At 37.8% G+C, this 23771-nt stretch overlaps 1 pseudogene; it reads left to right on the forward strand.

Annotated features, from left to right (window-relative positions):
• The window catches only part of LOC131274720 (antigen WC1.1-like), a 28864-nt pseudogene that overhangs the window by 1457 nt on the left and 3636 nt on the right, over positions 1-23771 (forward strand).

Consider the following 23771-nt stretch of genomic DNA (forward strand, 5'->3'; position numbering starts at 1 on the left):
CAATGGTCTTTTAGAGGTTTCATATTTTAAATACTTATTAATTGGTATGTTAATATGAATTAATATATAAATCAGTGCATCAATGAAAATTAAAACATATATAACCTTATATTTTCTGAATAAACTATACTGTAAATATTATATATATATTTGCTCACCAAATGAATTAAGTTATAGCATCAATTTTTCCTCAGATCATTTTATTTATTCTCCTGCTTACAGCTGTAGACATTCTCAGTTCCCTGGTATGGTAGTTGACCATCCTCACTTCCCTGTTAGCTGACCTCGGTAAGTCCAATGAACCAGAGAGTAGGTATTGCAACTCTGCTGAGGGTCAGGGCCCAGTTAGCACATAATCCAGAGATTCAAAGCTCCTGAGCATGTGCCAACCCCAGTGCCAAACACAGTTTTAGTAAGTACAGAGGAGGCATGCGTAGAGAGGTCACAATGAGTACAACTCCATTATATACAAATTCCAAAGTAGGGCCCACTGGAGAGGCACTGAACTCCAGAGTCATCTTTCATGACCATAGGACTTGGTTGTCTCCGTAGCCCTCAGGAACAGCACTACCTGGGGTTGTGTCCACTTTTGCTATCTCTGAGATCCTGCTGAGGTGTGTGTAAGCATGACTGACCCCTCTGATGTCCTCTGGACTCATCTTGAATTCTCTTAGCCATATAAACTCATTTATCTTTAACATTTCCCCCTTTTACTCAAGGTCATTTTCTAGTTGCATCACCAGCCAGTGCTTGATAGTAATGGGTAAGGGGCAAGGGTAGTCATGCCTCTTGCTGGCGGGAAGGTAATACATTTACACGCTGAGTTTGGCTTAGAGAGTGGCCACATTTGCACAACATGGAAGCTCTCAGGAGTTAACTCTTAGGCACCCTGCAGCTCTATGCCTAGTTGAAATTTTAAGCAACCAGTCTCATAAGAATTGTCATTAGTATCAAGGGTCCATTATTGGACCATCCTTCTTCACTGGCCATTGCCCTTGTACTTGCAGTATTGTTGCTGTTCCATTGGGGAATGTGACAGAATTTCCCAGAATGGGAACTCAGCACTCCCTCAGTTGTCATGTGAAACTCTGTCCCCTTTGTCAGTACCCAATGAACACCTGAATATATCTATGTATCTTATCTTCATGCCCTGGAGAACCCTCTTCCACCCATCAATGACACCCTACTTCAGTTCTCCTCTCTTGCCATAGTTGAATCCCTCTGTGATCCAAAACATCTTCAAAATGAATTCTAATATTTTGCCAGATTCAATTAGTAGGAATATGAAATAGTAATGGTAGGTTTAAAGATTAAAAATAGAATATATAATAATTTAGAAAAACTAAAATCAAGTAAAAAATAAATTGATGAATGAAAAAAATGAAAATAACATAAATTTTTTTGACATTTTGTCATTCTTCACAGTAATAGGTGTTGCCCTGTACGTACAGTGGCAAGGCAATCTCTTCCATTTTTAACTCTGTGTCTGCATTCTTTTTAAAAAATTATTATTATGTCTTTTAAAAAGTTTTAGGTCACAGTAAAGTCACATATAGGAACTCCCATATACCCAACATTAAACTCTTCTCTCCCTTCCCCAGCAATGGTCTTTTTACAAGTGGATGTTTCATTTGCAGCAACTGATGTGCAGTATTGAAACATAGCTACTAACCTTGGTTCCATTAGGGTTAACATTATGGTTTTACATTTTTGACTATACCTTTTATAAATTTTTGGTTACATTATGGTTTACATTATGGTTTATTTTTAGACTATACATCTTTATAAATTTTATTAATTATTAATTCTATTAATTTCCAAATGATCATCTGATTTTTAGAAATTTTCGTTGTGATCTTTCATTTAATGAAGTTGTCACTAGCTATATAATGCCTTGTCTGAGATCTGAGATCTGATTTAGTGGAGGAAACAGTGTACTACTAGAAAAGTGAAATTCAACAGGTCTTCCTTGAATGCCTTGCTCCATTCCAAGCCATCCCTAGAGCCTGTCTATGCCTTATGGCTGACCTCCTTTCATGGGAGAGGGTAAGTCTACTAGGTTGGTGAAGCCAGCAAATCAAGTTGTAGCATCAGATCATTTAAATAATTTCTAAATGATCATCTGATTTTTAGAATTTTTTGATGTGATCTTTCATTCCATAAAGTTGTCACTAGTTATATAATGCCCTGTCTGAGATCTGAGACCTGATTTGGTGGAGGAAACAGTCATTTACTTTTTATCAGTAGTCCTTGGATAACGTGAAGAATTTCTTAAATTAGTGATACTTTTTATGGTGCCAAATCTTCAGTTTTTAAAAATTGTAATAATAATTGCATTAAAAACTTTAGCCCTTAAAGTGCAGCCTAAGATTTTTATTTATTTAGTAACTTTATTATTAAAGAGGGCATGGTGATTGTTTTTTTGAAATGCCATATTTAAATTGTTTAAACCCAATGTTTTAGTTGGATGAGAAAGAGAGTATCAAGATGGTTAACATGTGTGATCAGTTGCTGGGATGCCCGGTTTGAATGCCAGCTCTATCACATAAATTTTAAGTAACTGCTATGATTCAATTCCCTCATATGAATAATTTGGATTGTTATAGCAGTTAAAGGTATTCAAATGAATTAAAATACTTAGAATGGTGCCCAGCACATAATTAAGTACTATAAAAGTGCTAGTTTTCATTTTATTAATAAAATTAATGTTGTTAATGCCCACAACAGATGAATGTGCAGAGGATTTTGAGCAAATTGTACTATTGAAAAAGTGAAATTCAACAGGTTTCCCCTGAATGCTTCACTCCCTTCCAAGCATCCCTAGGGTCTGTGCATCCTTATGGCTGGCCCCGTCTCATGCGAGAGGGAATGTCTACCACGCTGGTGAAGCCACAGTCCCTCTGCTCCCCATTACTACCCAAATCACCTGTTTTCTCCCTCAATACATGGCTTTCTCAAAACCAAGTCTTGCAGAGGCTGAAATTCCCAGAACTGATCACTCAAGGGCAACTTTTGGAATTTGCTTACCTGGGTTGGGTAGGCAGAGTCCCAAGGAGCCAGCTCTTACTGTTACTAAGCAATTACTCCTGACGTTTTAGCATTTTCATGAGGTACATGATCTTTCCTGCCAGGGTTTGGGCCTGTTCAACCAGGGCAGTGGGGCAAATGGAGTTGTGTGTTGGGTGTCAAAATTGAGGCAGTTTGCCTGATGGGCTGGAAGTCAAGGACATACCAGGACCACTCTGTAATGGTTCCTGCTTAGAAGTTATATGGTTGGAAGATACACAGGAGAGGCCTGTCCCAGTCCTCTGTCATTCACTGGAGAGCAATGACAATGCCTCAATTTGTATGCTTGGGGAATAGTCTGAAATGGAAACACCGCTCAGAACAGACATCATCTGGTAAGTACAATACAAGGATCTAGCAGAATCCTGCTTGCCAGAGATTAATCCTATATTTCTTATGAGTTATTATTATTATTTAGAGCAATTGTAGGTTTATGGATACATCATTCAAAAAGTACAGAGTTCCCATTTACCCACTTGACCCTCACACATACAGTTTTCTTATTATTATTAACCCTTTGCATTAGTCTGGTACCTTTGTTACAATTGATAAAAGAATATTACTAATTATGTTATTTACTATAGTCTGTAGTTTGCATTAGGGTTCACCTTTTGTGTAGTACTTTTCTATGTTTTTTAAAAAACATTTATTCTGGTAACATATACAACCTAAAACTCCCCAATGTAACCACTTTCAAGTATACAATTCAGTGGTGTTGAGAAATTTCATGCTCGGCTACCGTTGTCACCATCCCTTACCCAAACATATAGTACAGAAACTCTATTCCAATTAATCATTAACTCCATATTCCCCACCCTCATTCCTGACCTTGGTAAACTGTATTCTTATTTCTGACTATGAATTTTCACATTCTCATTATTTCATATATGTAAGATCATACAATATTTGTCCTTTGGTCTGGCTTATTTAACTCAATATGTTGTTTTAAAGGTTCATCCATGTTGTAGCATGTAGTAGAAAGTCATTCCATTAACCCTGTATTTCTTACATTGTGAAGAGGCCTTTAGGGCAGTGAACCAGGATGACCAGGGTCTTGGTAGAGGGGGGAGCAAATATTTACCAATTTTAACAGGGCTTACAGCTGTTCTGGAGCATACCAGCTGAACATCAGCTCTCTTCCTATGTACTGCCAACAGTTTCAGTCACAAAGGTCCTAGTTTAATATCCATTTTCCATAGATTTCTTCCAGATGTTTCACCATATAGGAAACCATGGCAGGCAAGATGCTGCTATTTCCCTTTACCTGAAAACCAGTATGCCTTCCTTATACCCCATCTGAAGGAAAGGCTCACCTTCTTTTGCTGGGTCAGCCCTAAACCCTTTCACTGCTAAGTCAACTCATTCCCTATGTATAGCTTTAGAATCTCTCCAAAAGGGCTGGTTGTAGATTGGCTTTTTGGAGCCTGAAAAAGCTTGATTTGACCCTAAAACAAACACACAAACAAACACAAACACATTAACAGTGGCTCAGGATTAATGAAACCTAGAACTGTTAACATTCAGTACTGAGAGTTATTTGTAAGGAAAGGAAGAAAAGAAAATATCTCATTTTCATTCTCTTAATTTTTCACTCTTTCTGTAGCAGCAAAGAAAGAAATTCTTGTCTATAAAATTTCAAACCCCACTATTTGGTGAAATAAGCAGGTATTTGCAATAAGGGGCTTGTCTTGCTAGCACAAACACAAACAAGAAAAGGCTGCTGAAAACTTTGTGTTGAGTCAATCTGGATCTGGTTGTTTCTGAGCTAGCAGTTTCCCAGAGCTTGGGCAGGGAGCTCAGCAGTTGTTGGTGATACACCCAGACAAGAGTTATGCACTGCGTTGCCTGCCATCCTCCAGTGACCTGCCTGAGTCCAGAGGAAGTATCAATTGACTAAGCCTTCGTACTCCTTCAGGTCCTCCTTTTGCTCATCAAAGTTGAGGATTTTTATCTAACTCATTGATGGAGTGTAAAAATTGATTGGAACCTATTTGGAAGGTGTCAGTTTCCTTGGGCTCCTAAAGTAGCACAAATGTGGTGGCTTGAAACGAGAAATTTCTTTTCTCATGGTGTGTGGGCTAGAAGTCTGAAATCAAGGCATTGGAAGACTGTGCTCCCTTGGAAGTCTAAGCATGGAAGCCTTTGCCTCTTCCTAGCTTCTGGTGGTTTCCTGGCAACATTTGGTGTTTCACAGTTGCAGATCTTACATTACTTATCTCAGAAACTGTTCAATCAGATGAACAATAAAGTAAGTCGATATCATAAAGTAAGTCTCCATACATTTTAAAATATTGGAAATGATTAAAATCATGCAGAAAGTATGCTCTTATCACAAAAATAAACTAGAAATAAATGATACAAAAAAGGTGAAAAATCCCCAAATATTTGCAAATCAAATATCATATGTTTAAATACGCCCTGGGGAAAAGAAAGAAAACGCAAATAAAAATATTTTTATTCATAAGATACTTAAATATACTGTATGAAAATTTATCAGTTGCCATTCAAGCCAACTTTGAAGGAAATATATAGCTTTCTATACATATTTTTGAATAAATGAAAAGTTTAAAATCATTGATCTAAGTTTCATCTTAAGCATTTAGAAAAATAATAGCATGTTAAGTTCTAAAAGGTGGATGGAAAAATAGGGAAGAAATCAATGAATTAGAAAAATGAATACACTAGATAAGAACAAGAAAACCAAAAGTAATTTTCTGAAAAGATATATTAAATTGATAAGCCACGAACAAATGTAGCCAAGGAACAAAACAGAAAACACAGACTGTCAACATCCTGACTGAAATGGAGCACCACTCAGAGGATCTGATGAATAACTTCATGTCCATGCATTTGACAACTTAGATAAAATGGACAATAGGAAAATTTCTTAAACAGGACTACAAATAAGAAAAAATGAATACATTTGTTATTATCAATACAAATGCAAGTTCATCAGGAGATCCACAAAAAGAGATTAAAATGAAAGCCACAGAGTGAAAAAAGAGGTTCATGATAATTATGTCTAATAAATGACTGAATAAAGAATTCCTCAAAAATCAACATAAAAAAAAGTGAAACAATCTAATAAAGAAAATGGCAAAAGTATACTTCATGGTGACCAAAGGATTCAAATTCTTCAAGCTGATTGTCTCCAGGCATCTTTCAAAAAATTTTACATTTACTGTAGAAATAAAAGTTTGCATGCCTAAACAAATGTGAGGTAAAGAAATACTTTTTATGTCTCTGTTTTAACAAAATCAAAGATGACTGATTATCTCTATTTGATATTAGTAAAATATATTAGAATTTTTAGTGTTCTTGAAGTCAAAATTTAAAGTTGAACTGAAAGAATAATATGCTTTCTTTTTGGTTTATTTTCCTTACTTTATTAACTTTAAATTTTGATTTAATTTCAGTTTACAGAACATTTTAGAGGATGTTACAATGAATTCCCATAAATCCTTCACCAAGAATCAGCAATTGCTTATATTTTTTCTCATTATTTTATAATGATTTCTCCATAAATGTGAGTGTAATTTTTTGGGAACTATTACTTTCCAAGGTAGGCATACTGATCTGTTGCTGATTTCCTGGGGTTGTCTGCCCTGCCTATAGTGTCCAGATGTCTCTAGAGCCCTCAGGAGCACCCCTGCCTGAGGCATTGTTTACTGTGGCAGTCACTGAGTTCTTTCTGAAATGTGTGTAAGTGTAACTTCTGGAACAAACTCCCATTTGAATTTGAAGTTTCTTAGCCATAGAATCTTATTTATATTTAATATTTCCCCCTTTTGGTTAAAGTCTTTTCCCAAATGCATCACTAGTTGGCACTTGGTAATAATCCCTTGGTGCCAGGGAGGCCTATCCCTTAGGGTCATGTCCCATGCCACAGGGGAAGGCAGTGTGTTTACATGCTGAGTTTGGCTCAGAGAGAGGCCACATTTAAGTAACAAGGAGGTGTTCAGTAGGTAACTCTTAGGAATGTAGAGCACTAGGCTAAGTTTTGATTTTACAAAAATAATTTTCATAAGTATAAGGATTAATATCAAGGGCCTGGCATATTGATCTGTCCTCTTCCACTAGATGCTGCTTGTGTACTCTAGAGATTCTTGCCACTCTACTAAATAATGTAGCAGGACTTCTCTGAATGGGAATTTAATATTATGTTGGTTATTGTGTGGGTCTCCGCTCACTGAGATAACATTCCATCATCACATGAACACATTCATGTTCCATAAAAGTATGCCCCAGGCAGTTTATGCTTCTTATTCAGTCTCTTTAGGGTTGATCATTGATACTTTAATAATTTCTTATTTTCTAACATAGGCAATTCTGTGTAAGTAGTGCTTTAGCCACATCCCACAATTTTTGATATATTCTCTTTTTGTTATTATTGTTTAAAATATTTCCTAATTTTTCTTCTGATATATTTTCTGAACTTTGAATAATTTTAAAGCGTGTTTTAAAATTTCCATCTCCTTGGCAGTTTTCTAGATATCTTAGTTTTGTTAATTTCTAGTTTTATTGTTTTGTGACCAGAGAACATTTCAGAAATTCTGATTTTTATGGCTCAGAATATGTAACTTGGTGAATAGTCCATGTGCACTTTGAACGAATGTATATTCTGTCTTATAGATGTAGGATTCTATTAATGGCAACTAGGTCACTGTGGTTAATAGTATTATTTGTATATTCTATATAATTACTGATGTGTTTTTTACGAGACCTTTCAATTACAGAGAAAGAAGTGTTAAAATGTCTCACTTAGCTTGTGGTTTGTCTGTTCATCCCTTTAGTTCTACTAATTTGGCTTCATGAATTTTGATGCTCTGCCATTATTTACTTATGTTTTTATGATTGCTCTGTTTTTCTGGAAAATTTCTCCTCTGTCACTATGTAGTGTTACTCAATTTATTAGAATACTCTTTGTTGAAGTCTTCTTTTTCTCATGTTTATGTAGCTGCACCAGTTTTCTTATGCTTATTGTTTGCATTTCATATCTTTTACATCATTTAACTTTCAACTTACCTGTGTCTACGGGTAAAATGTGTTTCTTATAGGAAGCATATAAATGGATTTTCAAAAATCTTTTTATTTGGAAATAATTAAAAATAATGTCTCATGTAGCCTTGCCTAACATCACCCAATACATCTTACATACCAACAATATAATGTTAAAAGCAAGAAACTGACATTGGTACAATGCCATTAAGTAGACTGTAGAACTTATTCAGATTTCACCAGCTTTTACTTGTACTGACTTGCATGTATGCACACTTCTTTGCAATGTTAGAATACATTGATTTATGCAACCACAACTACAATAAAGAGACAAATTATTCATCACCAACCTGATACACTCCCTCATGGTACCATTGCACAGTTACACCAGTCCGCTCTCTCATTATTAACCTCTGATTATCACTAATCTACTCCCCGTTTCTTTAATTTTGTCATCTTAAGATTGTCATATAGATCCACTAGGTGGACTGGGGGAGAGTGTAAACTACAATGTAAACCATTACCCATGTGGTGCAGCAGTGCTTCAGAATGATTTCAACAAATGCAATGAATGTCCCGCAATGATGAAACAGATTGTTGATATGGGCAGAGTAGGGCGAGGGGGTGGGGGTTATATGGGAACCTCTTATATTTTTTGAATGTAACATTTAAAAAAATTAAGGAGAGAGAGAAAAAAAGATTGTCATAAAATTGGATCACGGTAAGTAATCTTTTGAGATTGTTTTTTTCATTATTATAATACCTTTGAGATCCACCAAAGTTGTGGCATGTATCAAAGTTTGTTCATTTTTAATTGCAGAGTGGTATTTAATTTGCCAATATGGTACAGTTTGTTTAACCATTCACCTATTCAAGGCTATTTGGGTTGTTTCCAGGTTTTGTGTACTACGAATGAAGCTGCTGTGAACATTCACATACTGGTTTATGGGGGTCATAAGTTTTAATTTCTTTAGGATAAATGCCAAAGAATGCAATTGTTGGATACATGGTAATTTTACAGGAAACTGCCAGACTATTTTCCAGAATGACTCTACCATTTTACATTCCCATCAGCTGTATAAGAGATCTGGTTTCTTTGCCAGCTCTCCTGCATTTAATATTGTCAGTGTTTGGATGCTGCATAGTGTTCTGTTAGTTTCTGGAGTTTTAAAATAGGTGATTCAGACAGTTCCCACCAGTTCAATAGTTGTTTTGGTGGATGGTCTGATTCCTGGAGCTTTCTACCCTGCCATCTTCCCCAGTCACCAGGCTTTAAAATATCATTTGGCAGTTTTGCTTTCTTCCTCTGGGTTTTCATGATACTCTCTTGTATTAGTTTCCAGTGACTGTTATAATAAATCACAACAAACTTGGTGGATTGAAACTACAGGAAGTTATTCTATCAGAGTTCTAGAGGTCAGAAGTGAAATGAATATCAGTGAGCTGAAATCAAGGTGCCGGAAAATCCATGCTCCCTCCAGAGGTCCTAGAGAATAACCTGTTTCCCTTTCTAGAATCTGGTGGCTGTCAACATCCTTGGTTTGTGGCCTTATCACTGTAATCTTCAAGGCCAGCATCTTCAAATCTTGCTCTGCTCTTCTTTTGCATCACTTTCTCTTCTGTGTCTAAAATTTCTCTGTCTCTCTCTCTTCTAAGGACTCGTGGATTACTGTTAGGGCCAGCCTTGATAATTCAGGATAATCACTCCATCTCAAGACCTTTGACTTAAACTACATTTGCAAAGACCTCTTTTCCAAATAATGTAACATGTACAGGTTCCAAAGATTTGGACCTGATGTCTTTCAGGTCCACTAAAGTCATCAGGTCCTCAAAGATTCACACCTATACCATGTGTAAAATAAATTCATCTCAACCCAAACTCCCCAAAAGTTTCAGCTCATTACAATATCAGCTTATAGTACAAAATTTCATCTAAATATCATAAACTGAAAAGTTCCAAATTTCATCACCTAAATAATTTAAATCAGGTATAGGAGAGACTCTGCATATGATTCATCCTGGGCCAAATTTCTTTCCATCTGTGAATGTGTGAAACTAGAAAACAATTTACCTGTTTCTAAGATGCAAGGATGGGACAAACATAGTATAACAGCTATAGATATTTCCATTTCAAGGAGAAGAAAGTGGAACAAAGATAGGAGGTGCTGATCCCAAGGAATTTCAAAATTCAGCATGGCAAATTTCATCAGCTTTCAAGACCTTCATATAATCTTCTGTGGCTTGAGATTCCATCCTCTGGAACCATGGCTCCAGATTCACCAGAATGGTGTTGCTCATTCTTTCTTGAAATTTGCCATACGGAGTGCATTCTTGCACTATAAAAATAGACCATCAGGAGAAATTCTGATTTGGAGCAGTTGATATATTTTTTAGGTTGGAAATCTATTCATAGACATTGCATCCATAGAAAGAATGGTAGGATTCTTGTAGAAATACTTCCTAGTGCTGCTTCAGAGGGTTCTATCTTGATGTGTATAAGGCCTTATTGACTATTCATTTGATATTTGAGTATTTAATATGTCAGGCTAAGGAAAATAGCACTCAAGAAATGTTTTTTTTCCCCCTGTTCTTTCTGAGCTTGTAATTCAGTGGGATTCATATATAAACTAACACCCTCTCATGCTAAAAGTGCTTTGATTAGAATTAGAAACCTATGACTAACCTTACAACCAGACCAAACTAAGGGTCCTAACCTGAGCCCGTCTGGGAGATGAAGATGGATAAATGATAAGGGACATAAAGATCATCTTCTTTGTCACCTTTTGATGTATTTTAATTTCCCTCATCAATCTTGTATAGGTGGTCAAGGAATTCTTTAATTCCTGGGGTATTGTTTTTACTGTTTCCTCTTCTTAATAGCAGATTTTAATTCTTTTAGAACATTCTTTCTGAAACTCTGCTATCATGCATCTTCAAAGTTTACATACCTCTGTAATAATAATCCTTTACCAGAAAGAATTCTAATAATGTATAAATAATCATGAGCACACACACAAGCCAGACAATTGTGTAAAAATTTATGATTTTTATTTTTTAAATTTTTATTTTAAAAAATTGAGCTACTTTTCATTCTAATCAAATCCTGTTCCTTGGAGGGCCAAATCATGAATATTTTCTCTTGGTGTCTCGCCTTCACTTTCAAAACTTTGTCCACTCCCACCTTTATGTGTTATCCCTCTGCTGTACTTTTTCAGGAGTTACTTCCCTTTTTGATTCTTTTTTTCTCCCATCATCTTTGCCTTTTAAGATTGTTTTCTGATCTAAAGCATGAGCAATGTGAGAGGTAAGGATGACATGGTTAAGTAGTAGATGGTGGTACAGAGGGGGATAAAATGTGTTAAAAACTTGTTCAACAAATATTTTCCCAATTATTTATGCCTTTCATCTATATTGTGCCTTTTGCAGTTTGGAAGTCTCCAAGTACTCTGCGGTTCCTTCCTAGGGTTTCAAGGTCCCAAGAGAGATGGCCAAGGTATGGATGGCCCTGCCTTCCCCTTCCCCACCTGGCCACACACATATGACTGATTTTTGTTAACATCTAGACCCATCTGTGGACAAGTTCTTTCACTTAAGAAATGCTTGGAATTTTTCATGACCGGAAATATAATACATGAAACAAAAAATGTGGACTAGTTATTATGAATATCTTTCTTTCCTTGAGCCATCGGCCTCTGTATACACTTTGGTATATGTTCGTAGATCCTGTCCTCAAGAATTCATCCATTCTGACCTGACCCAGCACATGACTTCTGGATCTGTCTTCAGGAATAAGATCTTGGAGGTCAGGTCCCATCTGCTTCCAATTGTTGAATCCTCTCCCCATGCCCCATCCATGGGTGGGAGTGGTGACTTTCACACCACTGCTTATAAGATGTCACTTCCAAAGCCAGGCCAGGACAATGACCACTCCCTGGGTTTGTTTCTTCTCCCTTAGGATATGTGCACCTGGCTGGAGGGGATGGACCCTGCTCAGGGTGAGTGGAAGTGCATTCTGGAGGAGAATGAACTCCAGTGTCTAGTGGCAGGAACTTCACATTGCCCACTGACCAGGTTATCTGTGCAGAGCTGCAGTGTGGCAAGGCTGGGTCTGTAGTGAGGTACATGCCCTTCAGAGAGGCAAAAAAATTGGGTCTGGGAGAAGGATTCTGATGTAAGGTGCAGGAGCAGGAGCTCTGCTTCTGCCCCAAAGTGCCCTGCCCTGGAGGCACTTGTCACCACAATAGGGCAATTCACATTTTCTGTTCAGGTGCGACTCACACCAGGACTTTGACCTGTTCCCATACCTTCTTTGGTAAGAAAAACATGAGGTTTTGCTGAAACCCTGTCTTCTCTTGCCAGAGTACTTAGAAGTGTGGCTTATGAAAATGGCAGCTCTCAGTGTGAGGGACAAGTGGAGATGAATATTTCTGGAGGCTGGAGACCACTCTTTGTCTCCCACTGGGACATGGCCAATGCCAATGTGGTTTGCCATCAGCTCAGCTGTGGAGTCGCCAACTCTACCCCAGAAAGAGCATACTTTGTGGAAGGAGATGATGAGGTCTGGAAACACTGATCTCACTGCTTAGGGGCTGAGTTCTTTTTGTGGCATTGCCTTGTGACTGCCCTGAGGATCCCTGACTGTACCCACGGAAACACAGCCTCTGTGATCTGCTCAGGCAAGATAAAGGTGAGAGTTAAGTGGTACTCCAGAGGCCGCTTGAGTGAAATGCCCCAATGAGCAGTGTGTAAAAGCCGCCTTCAAAAGTGGAGCATGCCGTGTAGATTGTGGCTCTTCCTTTACAATTCTCATACTTTTAATTTCTTTTTCTTGCCTTATTAAATTGATTGTGATCTTTGTTAAAATGTCAAATGAGACTGGTAATAGCAGATATCATTATCATCTTCTTTACCTTAGGCCATAATCTTTAAGTATTTCACCATTAAGTTTTGTATTTGTTCCAGAGTTTTTGTATGTTGTCTTTGTTGGACTTAGGAAGTTCTCTCCTAATTTGAGTATACTAAGAGATTTTATTATGCATAGGTATCCAATCTTATCAAACACCTTTTACATATCTAATGAGGTGGATATATGAGTTTTCTTAATTTTGTTAATATGGTGCATTTTGCAGATTTGATATTCAAATGTTACGGTAAATTTGTATTTCTGGGACAAGCCACATTTTTGATGGTATATTAATTTATATATATCTGTGGATTCAATTTGCTAATATTTTTGTCATGAATTCTTCATCTATGTGCATTAGAAAAGTTGGTCTGTAATTTCTCTTCTTCGATATCATGATTATGATATTCTTTTAAAAGAAGTGGACAATTTCCCTTCTTCATTTACTTCTCTGGAAGGGTTTGGGGCTAATCATTTTTATTTCTCTGTATTGTTTAACTTTTAATTTTTAAATAATCATGAATTTACAGAAAAGTTGCAAGAACCATATAAACACCTTCTTATCACCTTCATCCAGAATCACAGTTTAACATTTTGCCATATGTACAAATTGCAGGTAGTTTTTTCCCTAACTCATTTGAGAGGTACTTACAACCATATCCCTTTTCTTTGGTACTTCCACACGTGTTTCATAAATGTAATAACATTCTTGTATCAACTACACAGTTATTAAATTTAGGAAACTTTAATTTGATGCAATATAATTACTGTGAAAGCCATCTAGGACTGGAAATTGTTGTTTGGTTCATTTTGTTTTTGAAAAGTTTTCATCAAAGTCAATATCTTTAATAAATTCAGGATTATTCAGATTTTCTGTAGTCTCATGTCATTTTGTTAGTAGTATTTTTCAAGGAATTTGTCTATTTTAGCTAATTATTCAAAAATATTTGCAAAAACTTGTTCATAATATGTTCTTTTTATCTTTTTAATGCATATAGGTTCTGTAGTACTATACCTTTTATTTTCTTTACTGATGATGGTCTCTGTGGTTTATCTTTTTTCTTCCATGATAATTCATGCTAAAAGATGACCAATTTCCACAAAAATCAGCTTAATTATTTTTTTCTATTTATTTGCTTTATAATTCATTGAATTCTGTGATTATCTTAATTTTATTATTTTCTGCTTTCTGTTGAATTTGGTGTTTTTTTACTTTCCAGATGTGAATACTTATATCGATGATTTTTTAATTTATTTTTTCTTTTAAAAATACGTCCATTAAGGCTATAAATCTGATTCTAACCACAGATTTGAGTGATTAAATTTGAGTCACATAAGTTTTGAATTCTTATACATTTATTATTATTTAGATAAAAAGTTATTCTAATTTCCATTATTTTATTTATAACTATTTCTTAATTTCCAAATAATTGAGAAATTGTTAACTCATTTTTTAAAATTAATTTTTAACTTAGTTCAATGTAAGCAGAGAAACTATGATTTCAAACTTTTAAAATTCTTGGAGATTAGTGTATGGCCCAGCATATGACATCTCTTATTAAATGTCCCATAGCCACATAAAAACGCATTTCCTGTATTTCTTGGCTGTAGGTTCATATAAATATATATATATATCAATTAATCAAAATAGATAATATATATATCAATTAATCAAAATAAATAATCATATTATTCAAACCACCCATATATATATATATATATATATATATCCATTTTTGTCGGTTTTACTTTCCAAAATAATTGGCTGTTGTGTTAAAATTTCTATATATAATTGTCTATTTCTCTTTTATGTTTTTTCAGTTTTGCTTCATTCATTTCAAGGTTTGTTTTAATAACATGCACATTTAGAATTGTTTTCTTTCTTGTATTATTTCCTTCTTGTAAGATTGGCTATTTATAATTACTAAATATCCCTCTTTAACTCTTGTAAATTTTCTTTCCATCAAGTGTACTTTGTCTGGTATTAGCATAGACACAACACATTTCTATGTAAGGCATTTCTTTTTCCATCATTTTGTATTTGACCTTTATATATGCTAATATTTGTGGCACGTCTTTCATAAGTATCATAAAGTTGAGTTATATATGTTTTTAGTATATATAGTCCATTCACCTTTAATACAATTACTGACATATTTTTTGTAAATAAGCCCTTTCCATATATCTGTCTTTTTAAAAAAGAATCTTTTCTTTTTTCCCTTTTATCTCTTTATTGGCATTTTTTTTTGTTAAACTAATCGTATTTTATTACAGTGTTTTCTTCTCCATTAGGTTGCTTATTGTATTTTTTCTTATTTTAGAATATTTGTTCTTCAACTACATTTATGTAAAAACAGAAAAACATAAATTATTAAAACTTCACCCAACAATCATGTTTTTAACTCCCTCATATTTATCCTATTATAACCAGATTTTGTTTAGGTTCTTGACTATACTACAGAAATGAATTTCAAGAGCACGTCTGTGAGTTAGGTCAGTAATTTACTAAGGTAGGGAGGGAAGAGAAATGGGAGAAAATAACAGATCATGGGTCCCAGGTAAGAGCAGAAGGGGCTGAAAAGTGATAAAGTGGATTGATTTGCAGACTACAATTTCCCATTATAGATTACAGATACCCAGGTTTTACTTTTGTGTTGATCCACATGGGGGGACATGACAAGAGCAGGGCACAGAAGGCAGGAACAGGGCAGGACCAGCATTGGGACTGGCACCAGGACAGGGCGAAGGCAAGAGGCATGAGGATTTGGTACTTGCTTTTTCAATTTTTTAAAGATTTATTATTTATTTATTTCTCTCCCCTTCCCTGCCCCTCCCCACCCCCACCCCCCCAGTTGTCTACTCTCTCTGTCCATTCGCTGTGTGTTCTTCTGTGTCCGCCTGTACTTGTCAGTGGCACTCGAAATCTGTGCTTATTTATGTTGCATCATCTTGCTGCATCAGCTCTGTGTGTGTGTGGCAACACTCCTGGGCAGGCTGCACTTTTTTTGTTCTGGGTGGCTCTCCTTGTGGGGCACACTCCTTGTGCGTGGGGCTCCCCTATGTGGGGGACACCCCTGTGTGGCACCACACTCCTTGTGCACATCAGCACTGCGCATGGTCCAGCTCATCATATGGGTCAGGAGGCCCTGGGTTTGAACCTTGGACCTCCCATGTGCTAGGCAGATGCCCCATCCATTGGGCCAAATCTGCTTCCCTGGTGCTTGCTTTTTAAACCAGTACTTATTTCGCCCCTTTGCTGATGGCAGGTGTGGTGTTGCAGCCCTCCAGGAGGGCTCAATTAAAAAGTCCTTGGGGAATATCTGGGGCTTCTCTTGGCTTCGGGAGGAAATCTTGCTCTGAATGGGAGAACCTTGTGGGGGGGTGGGGGATGGAGGTGGGGGGGCAGGGTCTTCCAACAGTCATCTTGGGGTTTTTAATGTCCACATGCACTTTTGCTAGGTTCCAGATCTTTCTATTGATTTCCTGTTTTACTAGCTGGTTTCACTGTTGATGTTCTTCATTCTTTTTACTACATTCATGTTTGTTTAAAAATACCTTTCAGTAATTCTTTATGTGATGACAACACATGAATGCTTTCAGACTGGCTTCATTTATTTGACATAATTTGAGACATAGAGCAAAGTTGCAAGAATTGTATAAGTATTTCCATTTAACTTTCACTCAGAATTTCCAAATGTTAGCATTTGCCACTTTCCCTTTCCCTTCTTTCTTTTGCTTCTTTTCCACCTGAGTATATATATTAGTTAATTCAGCTTTGGATATGTCCTTTTATCCTTAAAATACAAGAAATTCCCTTACATAACCACAGTACAAATTCCAAATTCCTGGAATTAACATTGATATACTAATCTTATCCAACCCATAAACCTTATTTAGGCTTTGTCAATAATTCCAAGTATGATCTTTTCAGTAGGAAAAATTAAGGTCATGTGTTCTGTGTTCAGTTGTCATATCCTTGTAGTCTTCCTTAATAAAGAGTGCTATCTGAAGTCTGTCTTTGAGAATTTTGAAGAATACAGGCTAATTATTATGTGAAATGTCCCCTAGTTGAGGTGTGACAATAAGCAGAATGAAATATCCTCCTTAGAGCACAGTGAATTGATAGTAGAGTCTTCCCAAATGAATGTAAATTGGCTTTGACTGTTTTCTAAAGTAAAAATTAAAAGGAAAACATTAGCCAAATCTCCTTATCTTCTTGCACAGTTTCAATTGTTAATCCCTTACTGGACATAATTGATGCTATGGGGAGTTCCTTGATAGGATTGCCAATCACAGTTGGTTGGTAGTAATGTAAAAAGATAAAATTACTTTGGAAAATCAATAACTTTTTTAGTTAAAAATATATTTAGTATGTTTTTAACTATTTTATTGTTAGATATGTACCCAAGAAAAATGAAAACATATGCCCACAAAAATATTAGGACATGAATATTCGTATCATCTTTATTCACAATAGCAAAAAATTGCAAACGACCTATTTTTTATTAACAGAAGAATGGTTAAACAAATTGTGGTATATTCACGCATGGAAGACGATTTAACAACAACAACAAAGAACAAACTACCAATAAATACAACTAAATGGCTATACCTAAAAAACATTAGGACATGAAACATGAAAAACATCAAATAAGCCATACAAAAATGAGTACATATTGCATGATTTCATTAAATTCTTTCTACTGTGAGAGAAGACAGATCAGTGTTTCCCTAGGTTTGGGGTTGTGGGGGCATTTATTTGCTGACAAGGTATATGGGTTATGCAAATGCTCTGTGTTTTGATTATGGTGATGGTTATATAGGTACATATATTTGTAAAGTTATCAAAAATATACTCAATATAGATGTATATTATTGCATGAATATTATACCTCAATATAATTGATTTTACTAATTGTCTTTTGTTTGTTTCTAGCTAACTCTGTCATAAAAAATATGCGTTTTATGAATCAAGTCCTTTGAAAAATGTTTGGACTTCATTTTTGGCATAGCATATGATCAGTCTTAGTAAATAGCTTAAATGCTTCGGAGAATAAAATATATTCTGTAGTTTTGGCATCCATGTTTGTTACATTACATTGTTCAAATACGCTAAATATTTAACTGTTTTTGTTGGCATGTTCTATCAGTTACTGAAACAGGGACATTTCTGCTTACTAACACTGCGTAACAAATAACCTTAACTACCCATTTTAAACAACCATTTTATTTTACATAACACAGATCATTCTTCTATTTTTCCTCCAGATTCCGATCACCTTTCCTCACCTCCTATAAGCCTTCACCAACTTCTGCTAATAGGCTCTTTGAGGTCCTTCCAACATCTGTTTGCTGCCTTGTCCGAAAGGCAGTGGTGGATGTTTGAGGTGGCATCCCAGTACAGGGCTGTAATGACTAATGATGTATGACCATGTATGCATATCTTTGAAGACAAACTTTTATATTTCTCTTTAGAAAATAATTTGTACTTGAACTCCTGGGTAACATGTTAAGTCTAAATGTTCTGGTTACTATTGTTGTGTAACACATTTTTCCCCAAAACTTACCAACTTGAAAGAACAATAATAACAATATATTTTTCCTTTGATATTCTGAGTCAGCAATTTGGGAAGGGCTCAGTTTGACAGTTCTCAGTTGGGATCTTTCATGAGGTTGCAGGCAGATGTCAGGTGGCACGAGTCATCTGAAGCCTCAATGGAGCTGGAAACCAAGAATGGCCCTCTCACCTAGTGGGGTAGTAGATGCTGGTTGTCAGCTGGGGCTGCGATCAGAGCCCCTGCAATGGCTCCTGAGGTGTGACACTGTCAACAGAGCCAGACTTCCCCTAAAGCAAGCATTCTACACAAATCAAAGAGAGGCTGCACCACTTTTCTGACCTAGCCTTGAGGGTCAAGCAGTGTTTCCTTCACTGCATTCTACTGCTTCCATGCCATTCACCAAGGTCCCAGATTCAGGGAAGGAGGCATAGTTCCCACCTCTCAATGGATTCTGTATGGAATAATTTGTGCATAAGCTTAAATGCCACCAAATGTGTATTAAATTATCTCACTATAGTATTGGATTTTCCACTTTCTAGTTTTAGTCCTGTTAACTGATTTTGTGTATGTAGGACTTATTCTATTTGAATGTTAGCTCTTTTCACTATGTGTCTCATGCTCCTTTTTTATAATTTCCATTCTTTTGACTTTCTGTGTTTTATTCTAGGTATTTTCTTCTAATTGAGCTTCCATTTCAGTGTTAATATCTTTGCTGATTGAATGTGCTTTTACTTCTTAATTTCAGATACTGACTATTTTAGGTGTAGAAATTCCAATTGATTCTGTTTTCATTTCTCTGCCAAAATACTCATGATGTCATATAATTCCTTGAACATTTGAATCAAGCTTATTTAGAGTCTCCTTCAGGTAACTCCAATCGCAGGATGTCCTGTGACTTCCTTTCTAATGTCTCCTTTTCTCCTTGGTTTTTGGTCAAATCTCTTTTTTTATATTTCTGCATATTTTTAAATTTTATTTTATTGATAGACATTGTATCCTTATGAGAATCGTCACTTTTTCTTCTTCAGTACAAGTTTTCTGGTTGTTTAATGCAGCTCCTCATGCTGAGCAGAGCCTGGATTTATACTTTGTGCTCTGGCAGCCTTGTGAGTCTGGGAAAACCTCTCTTAAGCTTTCGTTTTTGCCTTTGAATTGGCAAATCCCTCCACCGGGAAGGTGCGCGCCTCTGGCCTTCAATTCTGAGAGCTTTGCTCCAAAGCTTCTTGCTGCCTTGCTAGCTCCACAGTGCTGCCAACCATTATTATTATATTCCACTTTTCTAAGTCATTCTCTGTGCAATGATTTGCTTAAAATAGGCAGGTTTGCCATTGCCAAAAGAAGAATTCTCTGTAAAGCTTACTTCTGATGGTATAACGTCATCACTTCTACATTATATTTTTATATCTGATGCCTTCACTAGATAACATTTAGTTTTTTCTTCTTCTTTTTTTTTTTTAGATTTATTTAACTTATTTGTTTCTTTCCACCCCCAGGGTGTTTGCATTTGCTGTGTCTGTTCCTCTTATTTTCAGGAAGCTCCAGAACCCAATCTGTCACCTCCCATGTGATACGTTAGCACTCGACCACTTGAGCCATATCCCTTTCCTGATTACATTGTTTAATTCAATTTCCTGTTCTCTACCCTACTAACCTTTGGTCAGCACGTTTCTGTAGGAATCTAGACCCAGCTAGTGCCCCGGTGCAATGACTCCATGTCTCATCTTGGGGGCTCTGGGGCCTCTGAGAAGAGTGCTGCCAACTGCTCAGGTGAGGGGTCCCAGGGACCAGGAAGCCCTTCCCAGGTAAAAACGCCCCCACTGACCTGACTCTCTCCCTCAGGGAGCAGACAGCTCCGCCTGGCGGACGGGGGCGGTCGCTGTGCCGGCAGAGTGGAGGTCCTTCACCAGGGCTCCTGGGGCACCATCTGGGGCATCTGTGACGACGGATGGGACCTGAGGCACCATCTGGGGCATCTGTGACGACGGATGGGACCTGGGGCACCATCTGGGGCATCTGTGACGACGGATGGGACCTGAGGCCGTCAGGGCCACCGTCTCCGCTCACTTTGGGGTGGGATCCGGACCCAGCTGGCTAGACAACCTGAAGTGAGCAGGACACGAGTCCCACATGTGGAATTGCCCTTCCCGGGGCTGGGGGCGGCACGACTGCAGACACAAGGAGGACGCAGGGGTGGTTTGCTCAGGTCTGCCCTCCTTCTTGCCCACATCAGGTGAGGCAGCCTAGCTTCAAAAGGGGTGGGGTCTAGGCCCGCGGGAAGCATGAGATGAATCACCCACAGCACAAGGGGCTCCCCGTGTGGTTCTTGTTTCTCAAATAGCCGTGAGGGGTTTCTTCCTGCAGGGATTTTGCCTGACAAGATAGAACCTTCTAGTGTTTCCAAATAAAAATAGGACTCGCCCTTCAGTCATAGTAAAAAAAGAGGGAGAGAGATGACTTGAAAATCCCTTTGCACACCTTGAATACAGCAGTGCACCTCCCAGAGGTTGAGGCAGTACCTGGAGTGCTGCTTCTCCTCACTTAAGCCCCAGTGTCTATAAATAGACACAAAGCATGACACAAGCAGAGGAAATGTAAGAACATTTTCCCCGTGGGAGTCTCTCCTGCCGTGTCTGAGACAAGCCTGTCGATGGCCTGGAGTAACGAAGGGTCAGAGCTTTAAGGCCCACTGCTCCGGCCACAGTCCCTCATCCTCTCCAGGGGGCGGCACGACTGCAGACACAAGGAGGACGCGGGGGTGGTCTGCTCAGGTCTGCCCTCCTTCTTACCCACATCGGGGGGAAGGCAGCCCAGTCTCAAAATGGGTGGGGTCTAGGAAAGCGGGAAGCAGGAGCTGAATCACCCGCAGCACCAGGGGCTCGCCGCCAGGTTCTTGTTTCTCAAATAGCTGCGAAGGATGGATTTCTTCCTGCAGGGATTTCGTGTGACAAGACAGATTATTCTAGTATTTGCAAAATAAAAATAGGACTCGCCCTTCATTTATAGTAAGAAATGGAGAGAGGGATGACTTGTAAATCCCCTTGCACACCTGGTATACAGCAGTGCACCTCTCAGCAGTACCTGGAGCACTGCTGCACCTCACTTCAGCCTCTGTAGAGACAGTGTGGGACAAGCAGAGGGAACATTGCACTGATTAAGAAAAGGGTTCAGAAAGAAATACTAGAACACTTTCCACATGGGAGTCTCTCCTGCAGTGCCTGAGACAAGCGGGTTGATGACCTGGAGTAATGGAAGGGTCAGAGCTTTAAGGCCCACTGCACTGGGCCACAGTCCCTCATCCTCCCCGTCTTCACTCGCAGAGTTCCTGGCCCTCAGGCTGGTGAGTGAGGACCACGACTGCGCTGGGTGGCTGGAGGTCTTCTACAACGGGACATGGGGCAGTGTCTGCTGGAGCCCAATGGAGCCCACCACGCTGGCCGTGATCTGCAGGCAGCTGGGCTGTGGGGACACCGGGGATCTCAATGTTTCTGCTGGCATCAGGGCAGCTTCTCAGCCCTGATGGGTAGATGGAATCCAGTGTCGGAAAAGTGACCCCATGCTCTAGCAGTGTGCTTCTGATGCTTGGGACCTCAGCTCATGCTCTCCAAAAAGAAGCAGCTTATATCAGTTGTGCAGGTGACTCTTGTCCAAACTTGAGTGGTATGTATCACCTTTCCGTGTTTTTAATGCAAATTTACATTTTAGTTATATGGTTTAAATTTCATATTGCACCTACAGAATGCATCTATCCAAATCTTTTAGTACAGATTCAACCATTTCTGAAAAACTTGAAAAAGATATTAAGGTCCAATATTAAATATAAACACCTGGGCAGTTGAAGAGAAGTCGTCTTGTGGTTATACTGCAATAGAAAACTAAATTGTGTTCACTGGAGCTTATTACTCATATAACGACGATAAGAGATGACCCTAATTCATAACGAGCATTTACTAGGCATATGCTTGGCCTTTTACATTCAGAATAATATTTAGTATTCACAAAGTTCGGTTAAATAGGTATGATGATGATCAATTTTCAGTTGAGAACTGATGTGAAAAGAGCTTTGGTTCAAGGCTCAGTCTCTTTGTTAATAAGTGCTAGAACTGGAAATCTTATCAGTGCCTATTTCCAAAGCATTGCCCTTTTAAATCTGTGATGTATTTTGTGATCTTCAGAGCACTAAGTCAGGTGGTCAGCCTAGAAATCTTCACTGACCCTCAATTATTTGGAAGGCCCTGTTACAGGGATGGGGATAGAATGTATAAAAAGACATGCATAACCATGCTGATAAGATCAAGATCCATGGAGTAAACATATAAAGGTGTCATGACTGAGAAGGTGTTAGATGCCCTGAGGAGTAAAGCAGGAACACAGTTCTTAGTGGGGTGAGGAAGGGATGCTTAAGTGAAATCCTAAAGATGAGTAGGAGACACTAAAGAAAAAAAAAGGTGAAAAGGTATTTTGGCCAGTCAGAAGAGCAAGTCAGAAGCCCTGGGGTGAGATAAAGGATGGGTCTTTGAGAAACTGAAAGAGTCAATAGGTCTGGAGAAGAGAGACTGTGAGCAAAAGTAAGACTTGATGGACTGGAGGGGAAAAGGAGCCAGAGAGTTTCTTTGGCTTTTCTTATGCTGACAAGGCCATTGACATATGAAGGACAGCTAAACACCTTACAAAAGATCCTCAGAATGATGCTTCTCCTCTTTGTTTACCTCACTCCTCACTAGAAACTGAAGACTAGACACTTGTCCTCATAATGCTGTCATAATTCACAACACTCACCCCTCGTACCCTCTTACCTCCTCTACTCTCTTAAAATATTTTGCTAATTACTCTCGAATTTTCTAGTTAATTCTATCTACTAGTAAATATTTCTATGCCCTTACATATCCTTTGAACTTCTCAGGCTAAACAAAGCCTAACTAGCCCCCGGTGACCATCCTTTCCTTGCAATTACACAAGTAGAGGCTGCTTATATTTCATAACATCCACTTACCTTTGGGTCTAGAGGTGGCATCAATGTCTTCTTTGATCCCCATTGATACCCCAAATCTTATACAAAATGATGAAAAAGAAATACCATGAAAAGAAATTTAGTGTGGCGTTACTAACATCATATGAAGTAAAATTTATGGAAAAAAAAACGTTACTGAAGAGCGGTATTTCATATTTTTGACAGGCATAATCTAATAGAAAGATAAAACAATTCTAAATTTGTATTTTACATAAAACAAGCATTGAAATGCATGGAG

This window comes from Dasypus novemcinctus, chromosome 20, assembly GCF_030445035.2.
Source record: "Dasypus novemcinctus isolate mDasNov1 chromosome 20, mDasNov1.1.hap2, whole genome shotgun sequence".
NCBI lineage: Eukaryota > Metazoa > Chordata > Mammalia > Cingulata > Dasypodidae > Dasypus > Dasypus novemcinctus.